The sequence below is a fragment of the Myotis nattereri genome (genome assembly GCF_964212035.1).
Source record: "Myotis nattereri genome assembly, chromosome: 14".
In the NCBI taxonomy this organism is placed as follows: Eukaryota; Metazoa; Chordata; class Mammalia; order Chiroptera; family Vespertilionidae; genus Myotis; species Myotis nattereri.
This window is the reverse complement of record NC_138089.1, coordinates 42,592,822-42,618,558: the sequence shown is the minus strand read 5'-3', so window position 1 is coordinate 42,618,558 and position 25,737 is coordinate 42,592,822.

The window sequence follows — 25,737 nt, the reverse complement described above, 5'->3', positions numbered from 1 at the left end:
ACCACTGTCACACTCAGGGCAGGGCAGATGGGGAGGTTATGGCTCTACCCCATCACACACAGAGCAGGGCCGATCAGGGGGTTTGGGCGCTGCCCCCTGTCACACTGATCCTGGTGCCGGGAGACATATTACCCTTTTACTATATAGGATAGAGGCCTGGTGCACGGGTTGGGGCCGGCTGGTTTGCCCTGAAGGGTGTCCTGGATCAGGGTGGGGGTCCCCACTGGGGTGCCTGGCCAGCCTGGATGAGGGGATGATGGCTGTTTGCAGCTGGTCACACACCCTTCAGGGTGGGGGTCCCCACTGGGGTGCCTGGCCAGTCTGGGTGAGGGGCTGAGGGCTGTTTTCAGGCTGGCAAGTGACTGAAGCTCCTAACCGCTCCTTTTTTTCTTTTGTTTTTATTCTGGGCCAGCTTTAGCTTTGAGGTTTGGCTCCAGCTCTGAGGCCTCTGCTGCTGAAAGCAGGTATCTGGTTTGTTTGTGTTCTATAATCGAAACAATGTATAATTCCAGCTCTGAGATCCCTGCTCGCTGAAAGCAGGTTTCTGGGGTTTTGTTTAGCTTCTGTATTTATTACAATATTTCCAACTGCAGGCTCAGAGGCCGGCAAGGCAGGTGGAAAACGTTGGTTTCCTCCTCCGTCACTGAAGCAAGCAAGCCTCATGTTAGTTTCAAGCTGCCTGGCTGCCGGCCACCATCTTGGCTGGCAGTTAATTTGCATATCGCCCTGATTAGCCAATGGGAAGGGTAGCGGTCGTATGCTAATTACCATGTTTCTCTTTTATTAGATAGGATATAGATAGATAGGAGAACCTTTTAGCCATTTCTTTCCTTCAATCTGCTCAGGACAACTTTAGCCCGGTGCTTGCCTCTAGGTGTCTGCCATTGCTTCAAATGACTTAGATTCATTAGGAAACACCCTTGAATCTAAGGAAGGGGTCAGGATCCTCTGATTACATGGAATGAATTCCTGAACAAAATTAGATTCTGTTAGGAATGAGGATGGGTATAATGGATAGTTGATAGGCAATTAACTGTGCCCACTACCAGCTGTAAAATGTAATCCGGGTTTGGAGTACAAAAGGTCTGGGCAGTCAGAATAAGTAATCTTAGTTTGATAGAGGCTGAACAATAAAGTTATAAAGTGTATTGTCAAAGGTAGAGTAATAATTATATAAAATAAAAAACTAAGAACATGCATGATGTGTGATATGGAGAAAAAAAATGGTCTTGAAAAACCAATTATAAGTGCACTAGCTCTTACTAGTATATGCCATTTCTACTCAAATTATCCTGGGAGGTACCCAGGTTTCTCTGTCCCACTTACAGCTCTCCAATTTATAGCCCAAATTTGTAGTTGTTCCCTGGTCTTAAATTTTCTACTGATAAGACTTGGTTAAATTCAGTTCTGTTAATGCCATTCTCAATGAGTATTAAATAATTTTATGATCTCAGGGAAAGTATGAAAGTAAGGATAAAGATGATCAATAAATGAGCCAAACTAATTTAATTCAATTATAATTATACTAATGATATTTGTAAACATTTTATAATCTTCATAGATTTTTTTTTCTTATTCTTAAGGTGTTTTTAATCCTTAGGAAAACCATGATTTAAATTGTAGGTATTTTAATTACTTAAGAAAACATGCTTAGCATTTAAATTATTTAATGGAATCTAATAAACTAAATATAGTAATGGTTACAATTGTTTAGGGAACATAAAACAGATTTATAGACTAACCAAAGAAAAATGTGAAAATGAATATTTTTAATTTTAATTAACCCAAATCACCAGACTTATAAATAAAATAGCAAGATTTATAAATTGAATTTAGGGGATTTAAGAAAAACATAATCTTAATAGAAATTAAGCATAGTAATTAAAAGGTCACTATTTTCTACACACAAATTTCCCCTTTAGATAGTACCAAGGGTCAGCTTTGCTATGCTATGAGCAAGGATATGATTAGGAGAAGGTGAAGAATGTATGCTTCCCCCAGCCAGTAGGTATAATGCCATCTATGTAACTTAGGACTTTAAATTTATTACCTGAGGTGATAAGGATTCTGGCTATGACTCCTTGGTGATATAAATTATGGAAATCAAAAGGACATGATAAGGCCCCTGAGTAAGATAAATATCTGAAACATCACTTCATCCCTTTTTATTATGCACGTGGTCACAAAGAGGGAATTGGGAGAGGGTTGAACACTATTTTGCAAAAATGGAGTTATTAGATCCATTTAGTCTTCTTTTGTTCCACTTTGGACCAGGGTTCACAGCATTGATAGTTACTGTGTGGTTGAGAAATGAGTCAAGTGTCTGTGAGTCACCTGACCTCCCTTTTATCTAAATTGCCCCTGAATCCTAAAGGGCTTCAAGTTTGGATTAGTGAGTACTGAGCGCTCCAATAATGAGTCCTAATACCAATTCTTGATGGCTTGGCTCTTCACTATAAGCACTTTTGTTCATTGCAGGTTATGGATTTTTCCTTGTGGCATTTAAAACTTACTTGTAGCAGATGTTGTTGGTTAAGAGATTACCTAGAATTTCACAAATCTCTAAATATCTTGTTTCTAAGTGAAAGATGGATGGCAAATATATTTTGCTGTTGATATTATGAGCAGACATTTGAAGGTTCTGCTCTCACAAAAGATGATCCTGTAAACAACTCCTGTGAACTTGGAGTGGACCAAAGACCTTGAAGTGGTACATACAGGGGTCCTGTTATAGCATTTGGGAAGACTTTGTACCAGCCCCACCTCCTTTAGTTTAAATAGGATCCTTGCTCATTTGCTATAGATGTGGATCATACCTCTAACCAGATTAACAAGGCTTGTTCAAGCTTTCATCAAAACAGTGCTTTTTTACTGTAACACCACCCGAGATTTAATTCCTTCCCCTGCCCCCCCAACCTCGAAAACCATGACAACAGACACTTTTCCTTATTGAAAGAAAATGAGGAATTATCTCTAGATATGACAAAACTCAGAAAGGTTTGATATGAGGCACTTTGGTTCTTACATAAATCTGTCAGTGAGAAGAATCAAGGATGCTAAAAGCAAGCAGAAGAAGAATTTGAGGAGTAGATTAGTTAGAGCAATGTTTCTCAAACTGGAATGTCTGCCCACAGTACCCGAGGAATCCTCTTTAAATGTGGGTACTGATTCAGTAGTTCTGGAAATCTGCATTTCTAACAAGCTCTCAAGTGATGCTAACATACATTGTCTAAAGGATGCTTTGAATTAGGCCATAAAAGACAGGATTAGATATTATCTGGTGTGTGAGTCATTGTAGCAGGAAGCTATAGGTATTGACCTCAAATGGGAGAATGTGGAGTGACAGCTGGTTCAAGACATGGAATATGGTCTCACAATGGAGTGGGCAGGATTGGGTTAGACAAGACACTGGGAATCACTTTTGGACTCTAGACCAGAGGAGAAGAAGACACATTTGATTAACACACCTTATTTTAGACCTAACGATGTGGAAGGACCCTAATGTCATCCTCTATAAGGTCTAATTTTGCTTATATGTTTCTACAGCCCTTCTCTAAATTCAAGAATTCATGACCATTCATTTGTGTGTCTTTCCTAATAAATGCAGAGAATATTTCTTTACCTATTATTCATTTATCCATCTATGTATCTATCCACTCATCTGTCAGGAATTTTATATATGCTACTTTCTTCGGTTAGAATGCTATTTTCCTCACTTTTTTTTAACAGCAGGTTTCTGTAGTATTTAGTTTTCACTTTAGGTTTCCCTGTTGTTGTTTCTCATAATGTCCTGTTAGTCTTCTTCTCAGTCCTTTGATCCTTTTTGTGTTCCATATCATTCAGTCAATAAATATTTATTGCGCTACTACAAGATGATAGGACTATCAGTGCAGTGAACCAAACAGAAAAATGTTTGTTTTTGATTCTAATAATTTTTGTCTTCATAGGTTTAGAGTTTGCAACCATTTATTTTGTTTTGTTAGATTGTAAACAAAAACAAATCCAGTCAGGGTTAGTGGATATTTACATGCAAAAAAAAACAACACACCAAGCTGGATGCCTTCCTCACATCATATACAAAGATTAACTAAAAATAAACTAGAGACTAAATGTAAGAGCTAAAACTATAAAATGCTTTGAAGAAAGCATAGGTATAAGTCTTTGTGACCTTGGATTAAATAATTGTTTCGTTATATGGCACCAAATCACAAACAACAAAGCAAAAAAAGAAAAAGATAAATTGGAATTTATCAATATTTGTGTCTCAAAGGGCACCATCAAGAAAATGGAAAGACAACCAACAGAATGAGAGAAAATATTGCATATTATATATTACATAAATTACTTATATCAAAATATGTAAACAACCATGACAACTCAATAACATAAAGACAACCCTATTTAGGGTTGAATAGACATTTCTCTGAAGACACTCATATAGCCACCAAGCACATGAAAAGATCATTCACCAGGAAAAGGCAAATGACCAGCAACCGCAACTGTTGGTGAGAATGTGGATAAATTGCAACCCTCATACACTGCTGATGCAAATGTTTCATTGTTCAGCCATTATAAAAACAGTTTTGCAAAAGGTTAAACATAGAGTTGCAATGTGCAATTCCATTTGTAGCATATGTCCAAGACAAATATGTCTACATAACAAACTGTATATGAATATTCAGTAGTCCCCAAATGGGGAATAAAACAAATTTTCATCAATTTGTGAGTGAATAAATAAGATGTGGTATATCTACACAATGGCAGATTATTCAACAATACAAAGAAATGGAGTATTAATACATGGGATAAGATATGTGAACTTTGATATCATTATGCAAAGTGGAAGTATTCCTCACAAAAGACTACAAAGCGTATGGTTCTATTTGAATGAGATGCTCAGAATAGGCAAATATAGAGAGGTACAAAGTAAATTAGTGGTCGCCTAGGGCTGAGTGTATTGGAGGACAATAGGAAGGGACTGGTAACAGAGTGTGGGGGTTTTAGGGAAGTGAAAAAAATATTCCAGAATTGGTTGTGATGATAGTTACACAAATCGGTGACTATAGTAAAAATCATTGGATTGTACAGTTTAAATGAGTAAATAGTATGGTATGTTAATTATATCTCAATAAAAGATGTTATATTAAAAATTAGGGAAAGCTGCTGGTGGCCTAGTCTACCATATTCATGGTAATGTGAATAAATTCAGGGAATATTTAAGAAAAAGGATCAGCCCTAACCGGTTTGACTCAGTGGATAGAGCGTCAGCCTGCGGACTCAAGGGTCCCAGGTTCGATTCCGGTCAAGGGCATGTACCTTGGTTGCAGGCACATCCCCAGTAAGGGGTGTGCAGGAGGCAGCTGATCGATGTTTCTCTGTCATGGATGTTTCTAACTCTCTATCCCTCTCTCTTTCTCTCTGTAAAAAATCAATAAAATATATTTTAAAAAAAGAAAAACAAAAAGGATCAACTGGAATTAGATAAGGAGAAGAGGGTGTATTAGACCAGATGCTCCAAGGAGCAGAAGCAAGCATGGGATTAAACATGAAAGAATTTCATTAGAGGAAGTATCTGTGTAAGAGAAAACAGGGAGGGAGCTGAGTAAGGGTGGGAGAGCCAGCAGATCATGATATAATCTGACACAAAGTGAAGAAGAGAGGGAGAGGGGGAAGAGAGAGAGAGAGAGAGAGAGAGAGAGAGAGAGAGAGAGAGAGAGAGAGAGAGAGAGAAAGAGAGAAAGAAAGTTAGGTGGAGGCAGCCTAGATTACTGTACAGTTTAACAGACTTTCTGCAAAGTTGTTAGGGAGTCCTCAAGCTAAAGATTGCCATCTGCACAATCTCTTGTCTCCAGCACTGGTTCTAACATGGTATCCCTGATGCCCTCAATCACCAGGCTTGGGAGGGTCTGGTTACGTTCCAGGGGAGATACTTGGGAACATAAGGAATTCAGGCTTGTCTATGGCTGAGGAACATTCAAGCAGACAAACTGTAACTATGAACATAGAAGTTGCAAATATGGAAATGGCACCTAAATGATAAGTAAATGAGCATTTTGGGTTGCAGATAAAAATTTGGCAATTTGAGCAAAATAATCAGGCAGGTGGGTAGTTGTAGGTGATATGAGTACTATGGCATAGACAAGCACAGGACTAGGATAATGCAAGGATTCCTAGGGCAGATGGTTCCTGAGATTGAAGGATGTGAAGAAGTTGGTTAGGCAAAGATGGTAAAGCAAAGGATATATTATTCACATTCATTTTGTATTCCAGGGCATTAAGTATGATAACTTTTGGGTTCTTTCTTAAAACCCTTTTTATTAGATTTATAAAATGCAAAATCTGCCCATAAAGATATTATCTTGAAAATATCATTATACACTTTTAATGATGAACTAGTATTCAATTTTAGTAATACTTTAGGGAAATACTAGTATCATTTTTTTTTATAATTGCAACTTGAATTGTCAAGTTTTGCTTTAAACTATTGATAAGCCAAGATAGGTGAACAATTATAATGTTCTTTTTCAAAGAGTATTTAAATGTTTGCAGTCAGTTCTCAGAGACTGATGCAGGTAAAATTCTGAACTTTGACCTTATCATCCACATTATTTTAATTACTATGGGAATCAAAAGAAATGTTTCCACAGACTCCCATACAGTGAGCAACATTTTACTTTGTGTCTACTAGTAAATTGTCATACTGAATTGAATCTGTGGGCACATTGGTTAGAGATTAAACTTCTCTAGCAATGTTTACCCTGAAAATCTGCTTTCTTTTCAAGTAGAAAAATATCAGGATGATGATGCTATCATTGAAAAACAAACAAACAAACAAACAAAAAACCCAAGCCTTGGCCATTTGGCTCAGTTGATTGGAGCATTGTCCCATACACCAAAATGTTGCAGGTTTGATTCCTGGTCAGGGGGACATACAGGAGGCAAAGGATTGATGTTTCCCTCTCTACCTCTCCCCCCCCCCACCCCCCACCCCCGCTCTCTCCCTTCCTTTCTCTCTAAAAAATCAGTAAAAGCATAACATTGGGTGAGGATTAAAAAACAAAACAGCCCGGCTGGTGTGATTCAGTGGTTGAGCATCAACCCATGAACCAAGAGGTTACCAGTTCAATTCCTGGTCAGAGGACATGCCTGGGTTGCTGGCTTCATCAACAGTAGGGGCCTTGCAGGGGGCAGCCAATTGCTGTTTCTCATTGATGTCTCCATCTCTCTCTCCCTCTACCTTTCTCTCTCTCTCTAAAAAAAAGCAATAAAAACATATTAAAAACAAAACAACTATGCAAAAATTTGTACAGGTAACACTAAGACTATTGTTATTTGTTTTATAAAAAATATACCGGCATACGAGAGAAAAAACATGGAAGTCCTTTGCCAGGGATGAGTTATATAACAGTACTTACTGTTAATTTTGGGGAAAAAAAGTTATTTTCTGACCAGAAAACTTGTTAACCAATCATACAGTCATTTTCTTCAGTTATTATTATACCATCATTTTGTACTTTCTCTGAATATGCCACACGATGCTTGGATTTTCATATGCAAAGTACAATTTGGGATAATTTTGGATATTTCAGTTCTAAGAAACAGTCTTCTGAAATAGAGCTTATTGCTGAAATTTTTTGAACATATGTTTGTTCTCTAGATTGACACCTACCAAAATATACTGTGTACCACTTAAGACGATATAAGGATCAAATGAGAAAATATATGTTAAAGAATTTGTAACCTTTTGAAAAAAGATACGGTTATCGGTGCTATAACAGCCTTAGATCTGTGGTCTGCCTAGGGTCATGCAGACTTAACATCCAGTCCTTAGAAGTATTTTCTATGAAACACATCAATTTTACTTTTATAAAATGCGTATTTAATTACTAAAGAAATAATGTATATCACAAAGCTTTTCATGTATCCAGTGCCTTTTCGGGTTAATAATTGCCTGCTTTAGAATGAGGATAATGCATGTTCTAAGCAATGATAAGTTTTTCTATGTGAACTGGGAGCACTGAAAATTGTTTTCCCTATGTTGATATTTGAATGATTTGACCATTTGTCTGATAAATGTACCAGAGTGTTTTAGGATTTTACAAATATATTTATTCGCTTACATCTCCAACTGGGGGTTTTGATTGTTAAAAATATCAAAATTCATGGGAGAATATGCATGTGTGTCAAGCTTTTAATGATTATGTTGATTACTAATAGGCTCTTGAATCAACTGTTCCAATCTGAAAAAGATTGGAAGGTAAGAAGATTAATTTTTACAAATAAGATAATATGCAGGCAGGCAGAATTTGATTGGAGATAAAGGTCAGTAGCCATCTGTTCCCCAGTCTTATTTGGAAGAGCAGAAGGTGTGGTATGTCATGCCCAAGCTGTTTTCAAATGCATAATAACAAAAGATGTGAAGTCATTTGGAAGGTAAATTTTAAAAAATTTCACCTTGAAACAAATTGCTTCCTAAAAATAAATAAAATAGTACGTTTAGTTTCTGCTAAGAATGTTTTCTACAGAATTTGAAGTTATGCAGCTCCCTAACTTGGGTGAATGTACCCTAGACTTAGGCTTGTGAAACAAGTTATAGCAAACACAAATATTTGGGAATGGAGGTATGAACTCTGTATGGTTAACATTACACAGAATTTTCAATATTGGCTAGTTCTTAAAATGTCTTAATCATTTAATCTTTACTATTATTATTTAATTATTATTATTACTTATTCACTTACTCTAAGTATACATGCATCTTTATGGAATTTTTGTGAGAATCCCTGTGGACAATACTTTTGAGCTCTGATCCCGGCAGAGATGCAACCATATTAAAGGTACTTGGTCAGCATGGGCCCTAAACCAATAAAATATGTAAACATGACCATTCTTTTTAGCCGCATCAACTCTTTTTGGTATTCCCTCAGCCTATCTAAATTTTCTCTTTTTATAACAACTCAGTAAGGGGTTTTACCAGAGCAGACAAGCATGAAATTAATTTTCCATAGAAGTTTACTGATGCTGGGAATCTTGCTGGTCAGTAATATTGGTGTCAGTCCTGATGCGATCTTGGCTGTTGCATTTTCTTCTCTTTAATTGCGGTGAATTTTATCAGCATCAGTTCTACGAAGTGTTTAATATGCAAAAGCTTTAAGGGAAGGAATATGGGTTTTCTCATATTTAATCTCTTAACTTTCAGCAAGATTTGTCGTAGCACAACACTCTGGCTTTTCTTGTTCATAGCATGATAACTTAATGATTTGTCTTCACACTCACTACACCTGACATATAGAATGTTGGAAGGAAAAAGATGCCCCAATACTCCACGGAGTAACTGAAGAGCTGAGACTCGTCTTATGCTTCAGAGATGTTCAGATTCTTCTTTAGGACAGGCAAAACCTGGACTTGTTAACTCTGACTTGGATAATTTCTTATCCTGTGCTGTAAAGCCGAAAACACGTATGGTATCTTGGCAAATGAATATATATTTCTGTCATAGTTGTTACTGTAAATCCTTTAGGAATTATGTCATATGTATCTTAAGTTTAGAGCTTTTTGATTAATAGGAGTGATTATGCCTAATTTTATAGAACTAAGATTTTTCAGTTATTAGCTTTCCTCTATTCTAAAAGGAAATATTACATAATCTGGGGTTTTAGACTGTGAGAAGTTTGCTAATCACCAGACCAGGTGTGGGCAGAAGCTTTTGAATGCTGGTCATCCGGACTGCTCTTGCAGTGACTTGGTCTCCAGGTGACTGACCTTCCTTCTATAACCTTTGCTAAATGCATCACTTTCTTGTCTTGAAAAGCTCAGCTTGGTTCGCCCCTTTGCACTGGGCTCACCACCAGAGATACACGCCTCTGCTGAGTTTCTCACTCCCTTTGGATACCATTTAAGGGGGGAGGGAATCCTCCCTGAGTTTCTGAAACTAGTGTGTTTTGTCAATGGTATTCCTTTGTGTATTCTGGAGAGTGACGGTTTTGCAGACATAGTGAAATAATGGGATGTATCAGTAGATTTTTTTTTTTCTATTTAAATGTATTTGGGAGCTGAGAGACTTGATGTATAAAAAAAGAAAGGTAAACTCTCTGAGAGGATTGACAATTGGAAGATGAGGAGAGAAGGCAATGCTTCCTGACCTCCAACCTCCCCTCCCTGCTTTATCCTGCCCAAGGGTTGGAGTAGATCTTTTTAACAAAGACTTATAGAACGTTTATTAAATGCAAGGCAAAGCATTAAGTTAAAGGGCTGCAACAAAACAAGAAAAAAAACAAAGCAACACAACAAAAAAAGGCTGTGGTCTCTATCCTCAGGAAGCTCAAGGACATACTCATAAAAATGTGCAGAGATGTTCAAGCCAAAAATGTGAGTCAATATGAAGTTAGACCAATAGAGAGCTTTTTATTATTGAATGCTTCATGTGTATTAACTCATTAACATATTAACTCATTAAATACTGACAACCATGAGGTAGTGAAGTTCAGGGAGATTGAGTAACTTGCCCAGGGCTGTATAGCTCTTAGCAGAAAAGCTGGCTTAGAATCACTGAAAACCTGGCTCAAGCATCAGTGTGCTTCAGTGTTGTGCTATAATTCCCCCACCTCCCTGTGTAATGTAGAGCAGAAGCTCTGATGTGTTCTTAAATATGATGCATTGAATTCTGTCTGATTGCGGCGTAGAAATGGATTCACAATACAGTGAGCAGAATTTTGAAGAGGGAATAGTTTTCCCAAGAAGAGGAGACAGACAAAGCTGGGGTGGTGGTGGTGGTGGTGGTGTTGGTGCTGGTGCTGGTGCTGGTGCTGCTGGTGGTGTCATCTTCCAGGCAGAGAAGCCAAGCTTGGCTTTTCTATATCACAAACTTTAAGGCAGAATCAGGGGATAAAATTGAAGAGGGAAACAGGGCTGAATTCTAAAGGGTCTTGTAAGCAATGTGAGAAGATTAGAATGTAGATTATGAGAGAGCATCAGTTGGAGTTGAAACCAAGAAAACAAAACAGACTTCCAAGTATTTCTAACAGGAGAAACTTAATCTGGAAACTGGCCACACTGATAGTGGAGGAGTTGAAAGTCAAACAAGTGATAATGAGGTAATCCAGATGGTAATCACAGTAGGAGCCTCGAGCTCCTAGGTCAGAGGCACAAAGGAATGCAGTGGTGTTACTGGGCCTCAAGACCCAGAATTACTAATGGAAGTTGGATCCCTTTGAGCCTGACCTGTTGTGGGGTGTGTGGCTGCTGCCAGAGATGCCGCTGAGACTTTAGGACAAGGGTTTAGGGGTGAGAAACAGTCCTTCATGCTCTCATTGTCTCTGAGTGGAAAAACAGCAGAGCCTGGGAAATGCTTACAAGGAATCAGCCCTCACCCCTTACCAAGCAGATCAAGCAGGGAAGAGAAGGGATGAATCTGAGGGGGCAAAAGACCTGGGACCAGCAAGGTGGGAGGGATTGCACTGCAGAATTGCCCCATGTTAGACATGCAGTTGGCTACAATTTAGAATATAGATTTAGGTCATTTGGAATGCTGCGTTATGAAAACAAATAGTGTTGTTTTGTTTTTACCAAATGTATCAAAATGGTCTGCCATTCTTTCTAGGTTAGTGTACAGCATGAAAAAATGATCAGGAGTCTTATACATGTGATACTATATATTGTTTCAAAAAAGCTGTTGTGATTAAGATGTGTAATTTTATTCCTTCATTTAACACATTTTCAGTTAATATCTACTGAGCATTTGAAACTGAGAGTAGGAATAGATATGTTGTCGACATTATTCTCAGATTAGCCTAAGAGTTGGGAATAAACACGCATTCTTCTGTGAAAGTATTTCAGAAGTCAGGATTTTTACTCCCAGATCAGTACACAGAAATGGGGAGGAACAGTCATTCCTACAGGATAGCTCCTAAAAGAAAAATATTGAGAAGTCAAGTTAGTTCACCAAGGCAGATTTTCTAATTGTTTGAACTGGGCTCTAGAAGAGTGATAATGTGAGAGCTTTGGAAATAAAGACATGGGAACGCTAGTATGCCAGAATGGGGTTTTCAAAGACTTGACTTTATTATTTTGAGTAACTAGAGGTGAGTGAGGTACAAAATTACACTTATAGCTAGATGAGGAATTTGCATTTGATTTGAATTTTCCAAATTGTGGGATTGCTTTGTATCAGGAGATGGCTTGCAAAAATAACGAGTATGACTTCTGAAGTCGTATCATCTGGGCTCACACATCAGCTCCGAGCTCTTGAGCAAAATATATTATTTCTCTATGACTCAGTGTTTTAAAGTGGGAGAAATAATAGTGCTTATCTCATGAGATTTTTATGGTGTAAAATTAAATAATGCATGTAAAACATTTAGTACAGCATCAAGGATAGAGTAAATATGCACCAAGTGTTAGTAATTATTATTATCATAATATACTTTAGTATTAGTCATTTAAAATAATCTTAGATTTGGAAGAGAGCATTGCAGGAATTTTCTCCAATATACTTTTGAGAAATTGTTATAGAGTAATAGGTTGTTCACTACTCCATAAGCATCCTATTTCCTCTTGAATAGTTCTAATCATTAGAAAATTCTCTTTTGTTGAGCCGCCATCTGTGATCTCTAACTTCCATCTATTGTTTCTGGCTCATGGAGCTTCACATAATGTTGAATTTTCTTCTGCATGGCAGCCTTTCAAATACAGTATTCAAAGACAGATATCTCATTTTTCATGCTTTTCCATTTCTAAGCTAAATTTTCTAGGGTATTTGGTTTACATTATAAGCCTCTATTTATTGAGGGCACTGTTGACTGGCTAACTAAACACCTACTCTCAACTCCCTTCTTCCTTACCTGCCTCCAAAGTAAAGTTTGAAAATCAGCTCAGGGTAATGAGACTCAGTTCTGGCCAATGCGATGTAAAAACTTAGCTGGAGATTTTCTGGGAAAACACTTTGCTTCATAGTAAAAGTGATCTTTCCAATTGGCATTTTCCCGTCTACTTTTATCTCTTTTCTTCTCCTCTTAAGTGAGAGAACATGATTATTAGGATACAGCAGCCATATTGCAACCAGGAGAGGATGAATTCGAGGGCAAAAAGTCAGCAAGCTAAGGCCACAGTGAGAAGGCTAAAAGGCTAATCCCAATGTAACCCTGATATTTGGTGGGGGCCAGCAATCTGAATCTGTGCCAGTAATCTAATGTACATTCTTGATAACCTATAATTAAGTCATTGCCCCTTTCTTTACAAACTGGTCTTGCAAGACCTGTTACCTAAATGCTCACATTTCACAGAGGCCATAAACCAGGGGTCCTCAAACTATGGCCCATGGGCCACATGCAAATACAAATATTGTATTTGTTCCCGTTTTGTTTTTTTACTTCAAAATAAGATATGTGCAGTGTGCATAGGAATTTGTTCATAGTTTTTTTTTAAACTATAATCCAGCCCTCCAACGGTCTGAGGGACAGTGAACTGGCCCCCTGTTGAAAAATTTTGAGGACCCCTGCCATAAACCATGACACAGCCCTGGCGCCAGGCCAGGCCCTTAGGTATGGTCTCAAGACCCCCAAAACCTGGGCTTTATGCAAAGCCCATGAAAGGTCCAGAAGTAAAACCCATATTTGGGAGACAAAGACACCAAAAGGGGATAAAAGAGGGACTTCCATCATATTGGTTTGCTCAGATTTTGGAGGTGACTCTGCTGAGACCACCGGAGTAATAAAGCTGTGTAACTCCATTTCTCTAAGTGTCGCTTGAGTTTATTTGGTCTTCTACAACATCAGTAGTGAAATAATCAAAAAGAGCCCAAGACTTGTGGGCCATATTCAGCAGCTGAACCCAGTGCTTGCAACCAATTCTCTCAATCTTTTTGTAGATCAGATAATAACTGTGTATCATAGAAGCCATTGATTCTTAACTTTAGCATGCATCAGAATTACCATAAGGATTATTAAAACAGATTCCTGGGCCTTAATTCTAGTTTTTGATTCTATTGGTCTGGAAAGGGGCTTGATAATTTGCATTTTGAACAAATTCCCAGTTGACACTGATGTGGCGGTAGTAGTGGGCACATACTTTGAGAACTCCTGGTTTACACCATTGTTAATCTGATTTTTTCATTGCAGTTTATAACCTTCTTTAATTAATATAAGCAAATATCACTTTATTTTATTTTGAATTGCTCTCTTCAAGTGTTCCATCAACTTCAAAAAAAGGATTTCTAAACCTCTTCTTCACTTTAGAGTTCCATTATCAAACCATCTATACTTCTATACCAGCTACCTTAGTTATCTGAGTTGCTCTTTAGCAAATAATTCATCAGTCTATGGGACATTTGGTGGAATTTTATTATGTGAAGAGCATTGTGAAGATTTAAGGAAGGGTGAGATATTGCCACTGCCCCCCAAAAAGTTTACAATTGAGGTAGAAGGTGGTATATGAGGATAGAAGAGAGACTTCTTTCTATTTGTATCAGATATTATCATTACCAAAGAGTTTTCCAATATATTAGCATAGTCAATACTTAAGATAAAGTGAAGTAGACACATTATCACCTATTTTGCAGAAAAACTAATGTGCAGTTATTTAAATAATGAATCTAAAGGAAGTCAAAACTAACACCCATTAAAATCAGATCTAGGAATTTCAACTTATAACTCGGTGCACAATGCATCAGACAAGTGCTTGTTTAACATTTATCATTTCCATCTTCACCCTTTTCAAAACAATATCAAAATAAAATTAGCTTCACTGTTTCATAATACTTTATGGTCATAAATTGCCTTTCAATAAGCCTGAACAGCCACTGGCTGTTTGAAAATTATCTCTAATAACCTCTTAAAAGTAATTTTTTAGCTGATGAGAGATATTCAGGACTGCTGTGTACCATTGTAAATTTGTGCAAAGGTGGCCAGCTTAGGAGACAGGGAGACTGAAATCCCAGCCAGGCACCCTAGGATGCTGCTACCTCCATATAAGAAGACATTTTTCATCAACTTCAAGGCAGAGAGAGTCAGTACCCACTAGCTACTCATTTTCCACAGTATCAAACATTTCCTGAGAGGCATATGTTATTTTGGAAGAAATATGGAACAGGGAGAAATTTTCAGAGAGGAAAATCCTTTAAAAAAAATGAACGTTGAATTGACTGAGTATTTACTCAGAAGAGATTATTTGAAACTAAAAGAGTCTGAGTTAACTTTGATGATAAATGTCAATCTTCCACCATAACCAGTTTGGCTCGGTGGATAGAGCGTTGGCCTGCAGACTGAAAGGTCCTGGGTTCGATTTTGGTCAAGGGCATGTACCTTGGTTGCGGTCACATCCCCAGTAGGAGGTGTGCAGGAGGCGGCTGATCGATGTTTCTAACTCTCTATCCCTTTCCCTTCCTCTCTGTAAAAAATTAATAAAATATATTTTTTTAAAAATGTAAATCTTCCATCCTCTTCTCTTCTGCCTGTCTTCCCCAACATCTTACCAGTAGGTGTGGGGAGGCAATAGGAAGTTGTTGGATTTTAGAGAAGTGGATGAGTTATTTTGTTGTGTTTATTTTTTACAATCTTAATTGTGTAATGAATTTCAACCTCACTAACATGTGTAAGATTTGTCACCTGTTTTAAAAGGTAAGAAATAATCCCAATAGGAATTTATACATGGTACCACACAACATGTATATAATAAAGTGCAAGTTCTTGCCCTGGAATTACTTACAGTCTAAAATGGAGAAAACTGACAGTGCTATTAACATTTCTGAGTATAAGTAGAACACTTCTGAGTTCATTATACAATTAGTGAATATTGTTCATTGGTGCAATTACATTGTATGCGATCTTTTCCTTAATTATCATTCTCTATGTTAGACATTTTAAAATTCATGAGCTGTAACCATAAATACAATAAAAACTTTCTGTTGGCAGTGAGAATGGCACCAGGTATTACACTGGTGGAGTCATACCTGACCTCATCAGCAACCTCAGTGCTTGAGTTCTGGCTAAGAAAGAAATCAGAGCCAAGACTCAAACTGTAAGAGAAAGTTTATTTAGAAAGTCACAGAGGTAAAAGAAATGGGCTCCGAAAACAAGTTACAGAAGTTACAAAAGAAATGCCCTTTGAGCTTAGGGGAAAGAGAGAGACAAGGCAAATATTCCTGGGGGAAGGGGTCGGGGAAGACCCAGGTGTGCTCCATAGAGAGCGAACCAAACTGGGTGTTCAGACTGGAGGGTATTTATCTGGAGGTCACAGGGGAGACTCACAATAGAATATTCATCAGCTTTCCAGGTGTGTCTTTCAGGTTGCTGGTCTCCAGTGATTGGTGGGTACCAGGTCTCCTTTAACCCCTCCATGGGAGTTAACTACTTTCTTTTTCCAGCTGACCTATCGGGGCCTGTCCTGTCCCCTCCTGTCTTTGGATGAAAGTCAGATAGGACTTTTCTCCATCCCCCTTATTCTTCTCTAACGGGGGGTGGGGGGGGGGGGTGGGGGGAGACCTACATGCCAGGGGAGAAAAGGTCACAGGGATGTTCTGACCCCCATGAACAGAGAGATCTAGGGGTGAAAAAGGGTGCCTCAGGCGCGAGGTCCTAATTAACAAAACTTATTTCTAACACTTGCTCTACCAGTTCTGTCAGTTGTGAGGTATCCCCTGCTAGAGGCCCAGACTTTCTGCTCTGGTGAGATTCTGTACCTGGCCTATTGTCCTGCTCTGCATATGCCTGTCTGACTGCCTACCATATTTCCAATTTTAAAGAATTTTATTTAGTATACCATAAAGAAATGTGGATTAAGAACCATGCAGGAAAAAAAGAAACCTGCAGAGAAAGAGATGTAAATAGGAAATCTGCCTTTTTTGTAGTATTTATTTTAGAAAAATAATTACAATGTAAACTTAATTTCTATTCAAAGCTGGGATTCTAATTAAAGTAGGCTATTGCTGTTTGGTATAATTTGCATAGTAATATTTTTTCTCTATCTGATTATTGAATGTCAACCATTAGTGATTCATTCTCTAGGTGCAAGCATAGTGGTCTTTCTATAGGCTTTTAAAATGCAAATGAACATGAAAGAGTGCAACCAAATTAAGTCCTTTACAATTTAGAGTGGTTGCAAATATCAGATGGATTCGTTTCTTAGCATAGCAACATAAATGTTTTTAAATGTTTAGAATGAAATACACAAAGTATGACCTTAAAAATGGAGGAGGTAGGCAAATTTGCAGAAAAGCGAGAAGAGAGATTGGCTAAAATATCTTTTATTTCACAATTATGCCTATAGCCACTCATTTTATTATTCTATGTAATGACCACATCATCTCATGAACTTAACATAAAAGAGCACATTTCTACAGGATGTTGACTCGGTTGGGCCCTTGGAACTTGGAGTCCTCCATTGTTCCTCTGATTCAAACCTACAGATGACAAGGGGAGAGAGAATGAGTGAGCAGGTGTTTGAACAAAAATCCCAGGAGATGTGAAGGGCTGAGACTTGGGGCCAGTGTTCTCTATTGACATTTCCTTAGCCATAACTAATCATAATGATTCTTCTGCCATAGGGTGGGAAAAGTTTTTCTCTTGTTCCCAGGAAGGAAAGTAGATGGTTTGGTGAACCCACAGCAGTTTTTCTTGCCACTATTAGCTTTCCAGGTTATTAATAGAAATGATCATCCTAAAAGCCAAAGTCTTTTTAACATTTGAAGAACACACATTTGCTTGGCCTGATGTTTGTAACCTGGTTCTGAAAGCTGGGTTGAATTTTGCCAGGTGGGAAAGAGAATTAAACTTCCCAGGCAGCAGGAACAGGTTTCCAAAGCATACCTGAGTCACCATGAGATTTGGCTATTGGGGTGGGGGGTGGGGGTGGGGTGCAGGAGTGGAAGGATAGAAATGTCAGGTCGTAATGAGAATATGGGAGCCTCAGGTGCCGAGCTGAGCTCTGATTCCAACTACAATTGAAGGCAGCGGTGAGGCCTGTGATATGGAGAACCGAGAGTAACACCGTGAGAAGAGTGATTGGGCAGCCTTATCTGGCACTGATCTACTTCAGCTAGAGGAAGATCAAGAGTTCAGGCTGGGCCCTCAATCAGAAAAGGCTTACACATGAATCCAAAGGGAAGCCTGAGTCAGGGTACTGGCATCTGACTGGGAGGGAGAAGCAGAGAGGAATCTGAGACCCACTGAGAGGTGGAAATGCACGTGGCTGGAGGTTAAGGTGGCAGACACAAGGTGATTAAACGTGGCTTTGAGATTTGAAGTGTGACAGAATGGGGATGCCACCGTCAGCAAAGAGGAGTCCGTGGGAGGAGATGTTGCTGAAGGAGACACACGCACACAGTTTGAGTGAGGTGGGACTCATGGGTTACCATATCATTCCCTCTAGACATCCAAAATAGCACTGTTCTGCTATTTTGCAAATTTTCATAAATTTCCCTGGGAAGACGGCTAGATGGGCAAGCTGACATATGTATAATTTATGCTTACAGTAAAAAACAAACTTCAGTCTCTGCTAAGTCATATGACTACAAAGTAATTAATTCCTTAGTTTTGGGAGAGATTCGTGTTTGAATAGGAAAATAAAAATGTTTTGAAACATGAATGGATTATACACATTCATGAATGATTTTGTGAGTGTTCATCTGCAAAATTTGCTGCTTATTGTGAATTCATTGCGGCCACACCACTGCATGAGGTTGCTCTGTGTGGTTCAAAGCGTCCCTCCCATCTGGGCCGGATACACCAAGTACTAACTTGTTTGTTCACAACCTTGGGACTTCCCTGGGGTGAACTCTGAAACTGGTTCCCATATACAGAGGACAAGGAGAGACCAAAAAAAGAGGCAGAACACTCTAGACTGGAAGGTGGCAATTATAACAAGCAAGGGAATTTGGAAGGTTTGTCTTAGGCAGCTGCAAACAGGTTGATCACTGCACTCACCCACTAAAATTTTAAAAGTTTATTCAGCGGCCTTAGCCAGGTTAGTCACAGATATCATTGCAAATGGCCTCAGCAACACATCATTCTTTCAAAGCTGTACCCTTAAAGTGGCTCTGAATGCAGGGAAGTGGGCAGAAGATACATTCTAAGGACAGAGCAACCTCCAGTTGCCAGGATCCAGCTCGGGGGTCAACAAGTGGTCATGTCCTCTTACTGACCCCCTCCAACATAATTTCCTCCTTGTCAGTTCATTTTCTTCCTTTCACCTTCTCATTCATTGATCCAAAAAGATCCAGGATCCCCTGAGACTCACATATATGTTCTGTATTTAGCCATTATTGATCTTTTTTTTTTTTATTTAACATGTACTCAGAACCATTTTGTGTTGACCATAGTACCCTCCTCAATACCCAAGTTTTAATTATTTTGAACCATTTTTTTGGCTGTAGTTTTAAATATATTTTCATTAGCCATGTCAGAGTTTTACTAGTAATGGGAAAGAACTTTTGATTTTCTCTTTTCATGAAAAAATATATTAATCAGTGGCCGGCCTCTTTCTGATATTTCTGATACCCTTGAGGTCCCGCCCCACCTCGGGATTTGTGTGTGTGTGTGTGTGTGTGTGTGTGTGTGTGTGTCTGACTTTGAATAGAATAGACACTCTTTGTATTAAAGATTTATTCTGAAAACTGTTGGAAAACAGTCTGATCCATGTATTAGCATAGCATAGTTCCGTGCTGAGTCATTTGGTCAGAGACAGTCTGGGAAGATGTTAGTAAGACAGCAACCATACTCTCTAGAGAGTTAGGAAAGGAGAAAATTGCTTCAGGATATTCCAGGAGGTATTTGCTCCAGGAGAAAAATGTATTATAGAAACACTACAGCCGTGATTCTTAGACTTGAGCGAGTGTCAGAATCACCTGGAAGGCTTGTTAAAACAAAGATTGCTGGGACCCACACCCAGGATTCTGATTCTGTAGGTCAAGGTTGGAGCCTGAGAATCCGCATTTCTAACGCATCCCCAGGTGAGGCTGATGCTGCTGGTCCAGTGACCCCACTTTGAGAACCTCTGCCTTAGCAGCCACGACCTCCAGAAGGAAAGGCTAGTGTTAGGCACGAAAAAGAAACAGAACTTCTTTTGCTTCGGGTATCTTTCAGTTTTAATTGTGCACAGGTCAGTTTTCATCTAACACCACTTTTTTGTTCATACTTCTAATTTTCCCAAAGTTTCCCCTCTTCACTTTCTTTTAAATAAAACCATAATAATTCACCAGAAATTGAAAGTCATGAGCAGTGTCTGAGACCCTTCACATGTATTCTTGACAAGCTAGTCTGTTTGCGGGCCCTCAAAAAAAATTCTAAGCCTTCATACCCTATATATTTATTCATTCTATTTGTTCTCCCCAGAATGCTGTCTTATTCTCACCATTGTGTTTGTCTTTCAAAGTCCAACTCATTTTTGCAGACTCAACTACATTTCTTCTCCTTTGATAAATTTTCTCAGATAAAGGGAGAACTTCTTACCCTGAATTTATTACATACTTGTGTGTCCTTTTTATTTTTATTTTGCAAGAACTTTCATTTCAACCTCTTGTAGTTAAAAAAAAATACTTTTATAGTATTTATTTTGTGGTAGTTTTTTTTTTTTTAATCCTCAGATATACCATATGAGGTAGATGCTATTCTTGTACCCATTTTATAGATAGTTTCTTTGTCTATAGTTCATTTTACTTCTAAATTTAAGTTACGTGACAATAAACATGTGATTTAAATACAATTGTGTTCCTCCCAATTAGCCATCACAGTGCCTTGCAAATAATAATGTTTATTAAAATAATTGCTACATTCAAGGTAGTTGTCATTGGGTTGCTATATAGCAGTGATTATAAAATATTCAATTAGGTTCATTCTACAGACTTCTCAAGGACTAAACTCTGATTATTCAGAATGACAGATTGACACAAGGAGACCAAGGCCTGGTTCTCTGTCCTTAGTTCAGGGTAACTCTGAGGGCTCTATTCAGCCCAGAGCTCTGGTGGGATTGGCTGAGCTTCTCCCCTACCCAATGCCCACTCCTTCACATGCTCACAGGTCTCAATCTCAAGGGCTCTCCCAGTAAACTTCCTGCACACAGATTTCCATGTCTCCAGAGTCTGCTTCCTGAAGAACCCAATCTAAGACAAAAGGAGTATGGACTGACCTCGTTTATCAACTTTATTTTTCTTTTTTCGAGAGAACTTTAGAATGGAAGTCTATTATGTTTTATAATCAGAGACTGGACCTTATTAGGTATGATCTCAGGGAAGTTAATCTCTCTCAGCCTGTTTTCTCATCTTGGAAGAACGATCTTATTAAGATTAAAGATAGTCCACATAAAGCACCTGCCACAGCTTTTGACACAGTACCCGTGCTCAGAACATGGAGGTGTGTAACTGGGTAAAGTTGAATACTAGAAGGCTAACTATCTAGAGCAGCGGTTCTCAACCTGTGGGTCGCGACCTCCTTGAACGACCCTTTCACAGGGGTCGCCTAAGACCATCCTGCCTATCAGATATTTACATGACGATTCATAACAGTAGCAACATTACAGTTATGGAGTAGCAACGAAAATAATTTTGTGGTTGGATCACAACATGAGGAACTGTATTTAAAGGGCCAGAAGGTTGAGAACCACTAATGTAGAGCATTTCTTCCTAACCCTCCCAGATGTGCTTCTTCTACGTTATGTTGCAATACTATGCCTGATGTGTGTTGAAGGTTCCTACTTAAAGAAGCTACATGAATTCCCCATCATTTCATGCCCCAGGGGTGAGACTTTCCTCTGAATCGGAGAGTAGGGAAATGTTTCTCCTGCAGGAGAGCCTGGAATTTACAAATCTCTGCTTCAGACAGTGACAGTTATGTAACCACCTGGCTCCTGCTTCTTGGTCGCTTCTAAGGCCGAGTCGGCTTTTAGTCACAGCGATGGTGTTGAGCCTCTATTTGGACAGGTCACTGTCCTCCCTGGACCCAGTTTCCTGTTTTTGTGACCTGATTTTATTTTTATGGCCATGGTTTTTATTATAAACCACCCTGTTAGAAAGTGTTGGGCGAAACATAAATTGATCTCCAAGATTCTGAACTCTTTCTTGAATTCTCTTCCTGGCCAAGACCTCCTGATCTTTCCCATAACTTCCCTTACACGGAATTGGATATTCATGTTTATGACCTTTGAATTCTCAATCTCTGCCAATAGTCCCTGTCCATCACTCACCTTCATTTATAACCTTTCAGTATGAACTTCGTGTTCAGCTGTCATACCATGAGTTGGCCACCAACCCTAAACACTAGCTACCGTGTATTTATTACATACTATGTGTCAGGCATTATGTTAACTTATTGACAATGAGGGGCAGGGGGTGAGGGGTGTTTGCAAAGTGTGGTTCTCCAGAACAGAAACATCCAAAACTTGTTAGAAAGTCAAATTTCTGAGACCAATACAAGACCTAGTAAATCAGTAATTCTAGGGATGGGGCCCAGCAATCTGTTTTGACAAATCTTCTAGGTCCGTGGTTGGCAAACTGCGGCTCGCGAACCACACGCGGCTTTTTGGCCCCTTGAGTGTGGCTCTTCCACAAAATACCACGTGCGGGCGCGCATGTACAGTGTCATTGAAACTTCGTGGCCCGTGCGCAGAAGTCGGTTTTCGGCCTGGGCGAGTCTATTTTGAAGAAGTACTGTTGATATTTGGCTGTGTTGACTAATGAGTTTGCCGACCACTGTCGGTGATTCTGATGATGGCTCTACTTTGAGAACCCCTGCTTTACCAATATTCCTTATTTTAGCATAAAAACCTAAGCTCAAAGAGCAAATAGTCTTATCCCAATTTTACAGATGAGGAAACTAAGACTCCAAGAGGTTAAATCAATTGTGTAAGATCTCATAAATTATGAAGGATAGCATGGCAAACCAACTGCTGTTCTGAAAGATTTTTTAAAATATTTTAACATCTTTTTAATTTTTAAAAACTTTAAAAATTACCCAGGAGACCCATTTCCCCAGAGATGCAGGGGCAAGACAAGGCGAGCCTTTCTCACTTCCTGCCACTCCACTTTAGAATCTCAGCACATTTCCTTGTTTCTACGCCTTTGTTCTTGCTTTTCTCGGTGACCCTTTTCTCTGCTCAGATTGATTACTTACAATCTTGGCCCACTAGTTCTGTTTCTCTTTTCAGATATTGCTCAATCAATCCTCCCCTTCTCACCTGGAGCTTCTCTCCTACGCTTCTGGCCCCTGAACTCTATCAATAAAGTATGTTTGGACTTTCTTTCCCTTCTCTAAAGAGGAACAGCCTTCCTCAGCTCTGCTACCAGCTCTCTACCCCCAATCTTTGTTGTCTTCTTCAGTTCACTGTCTAATTTATTTAAAGAATAATCTGACATTCTTTGGTAAGTTCCTTTGCCACCCATAATAGTGATATTTGTCTAGTGCAGCAGTTATCTTGAATGTAATGTTAAATTTTCAACCAAATCTTTCTCCAAAACCAAACCAAAAGCTTTCCCAATGTATATTAATATTTCCCTTTTGCTCTTTGTCCCATCTTTCACCAGTGTTCATCTCTGTAACAAACATTTCCTGACGTGGTTTCCATAGCATTGAAATAACAGGACCCACTTAGTCATCTCTTGCCATCTTTGTGGTTATGCTTTGGTGTCTCTCCTTCTTCTAAAATTATTAATTTCATTCAGTGAACATTTTTAGAGGCTACTATGTGCACAACACAAAGTTAGATGTTGGGGCTACAACAGTGAACACAATACATACGTTCCCATCCTCTCAGACATACCCTACCGGTTAGTGCAAAAAAATATAAATGAGAAAATAGTATGTTATCTCACTTCAGCCTCACTAGTTTGTGCAGAAGATGTTATTATTCATATTTTATAGATGATGATACTGAAGGACCAGGGAGGTTACATAGCTCTCAGCTTCTGTCCAAAGCACTTTGTATTTCTTTCTCTGTTCTGCCTCACTAACCTCATGTCCTCCCAACCATTCAACTTCCTATACATGCCCAGGATTCTCAAACACAAGAGCAAACAAAAGTTCTCACCCAGAACCCATTTCCTCAAAGCAACATCCCTACCTGACATCTCCGTTAAACCTCTGACTAAAAACGTCCAAAGAAAACTCATTATCTGATAGCCTTTCCCAAATAAACATAAAAATAAAACCAACCAACTGTAAATTCTTGACTTCTCAATTCTTAATGGTGTCAACGTTTTTTTAGTCCTCCAGGCACAAAATCTTGGAGATACGCTGAACAAATCCCTCTCCTCCACGTAATCCTTATGTACTGTTAATTATGTCTCAGCAATGTCTCCTTTTAAACATCTTTATATTTCATTTCCCACAACTATTAGTGTTCCCTCCTTTATGATCCCTTACATACATTTTTCACTGCCTCCTAAGTGTTATACCTGTATTACTTTATGGTTCTAGATCACCCTATTAATTTCACGTCAGATCAGTTCTGATCATGGTGGTTCCTTGTTGAAGCAAGGAATGAACTGCTAGAAGTGAAGGACAAACTACTCAGGCAGCATTCACATCCCCTGCCAGTGTTTCAAGCCATTCATTCCACTTTCTTCCATACTCTGTATCTTTTGGGCAAAAGCATTCACTACTACCCGCACTTTTCTGCCCTCACTCTTTAACCTTAAATGTCCATCCTTTTCAACTCTGTCTGATGGAATCACATCACATTTGAAGGTTTATCTCAGATGATCCCCCTACCATGAAGCCTCTCCAGACCTCACTGCCTTTGAACTCTCAGTGGTAATGTATTTGATGCTCTCTTCTGCCACCAGAGGCTGCCTAATATGGTGTCTGTTGGTATCTTGTCAAATTGCTCTTTCAAAGCAGGAGCTATACCAGATGCTGTTCACTTCCAGGCAAGGCCTTTGCCATGGTAAAAGCTCACTAGCAGTCGCTGAATTGAAACAGTGGGATGGGTGTTTAAGTCCAGATGAAAACATGCAAAGGGAGAATCAAATCAAGCGAACATAGTCATGTGAAGTGTAATACAACATATCTTTTGGTGCATTGGCTGTATTTCCTTTTTATCTCTTTGTTCCTGGCATTTGCTTTTCTTGGTTTGCTTTACCTATTAGCCTGCTAAGCAATTTAACTACCTGATAATACACATTTAAACAGTGCTACTACATATCAACAAAAGTCAACAACAGGCTCACAGGAGGAATAGACTGCCCCTTAGAGGATGTTACGCAGTATTTTCTCTCTAAACAATAGTGTGTTTGTGAGATGATCACTGTGGATTGTGTTTTAGAACTTCCCTCAAGAACATACACAGTGGCAAATTGTCAGTATCTCTCCACATTTTCATCAACAGTAATAATGACAATAATGATAGCCTTGTATCTACAGGGTATTTTATCCTTTTGCCCCGTGTTTATGTTTATAATTTATATGCCCCCATAGCATCCTAAAACCCCATGAAAAACAGTGCATTAGCAACTTATTTCAGATCATCTTACCAATACTTTGTGGCTTAGCGGATAATTAGAAAGCAGCTTTATTTTGTTTGTTTGTTTGCAATTCAAAATATGGTCCTTGGATCAGTGGCATCTGCCACACTATTAGGAACAGAGAATCTCGGGCCCCTATTGGATCAGAATCTGAACTTTAACAAGATCCCTAGGTGATTTCCTGTGCCTAGTAAAGTGTGGAAAACACTCCTCTAAGTCCTGGAATGGGTCAACAGAAGGCATCTGTTTCATTCTCAAGGGAGAGGGCACTATATTGAGTATGAGTGTGTGTTTGT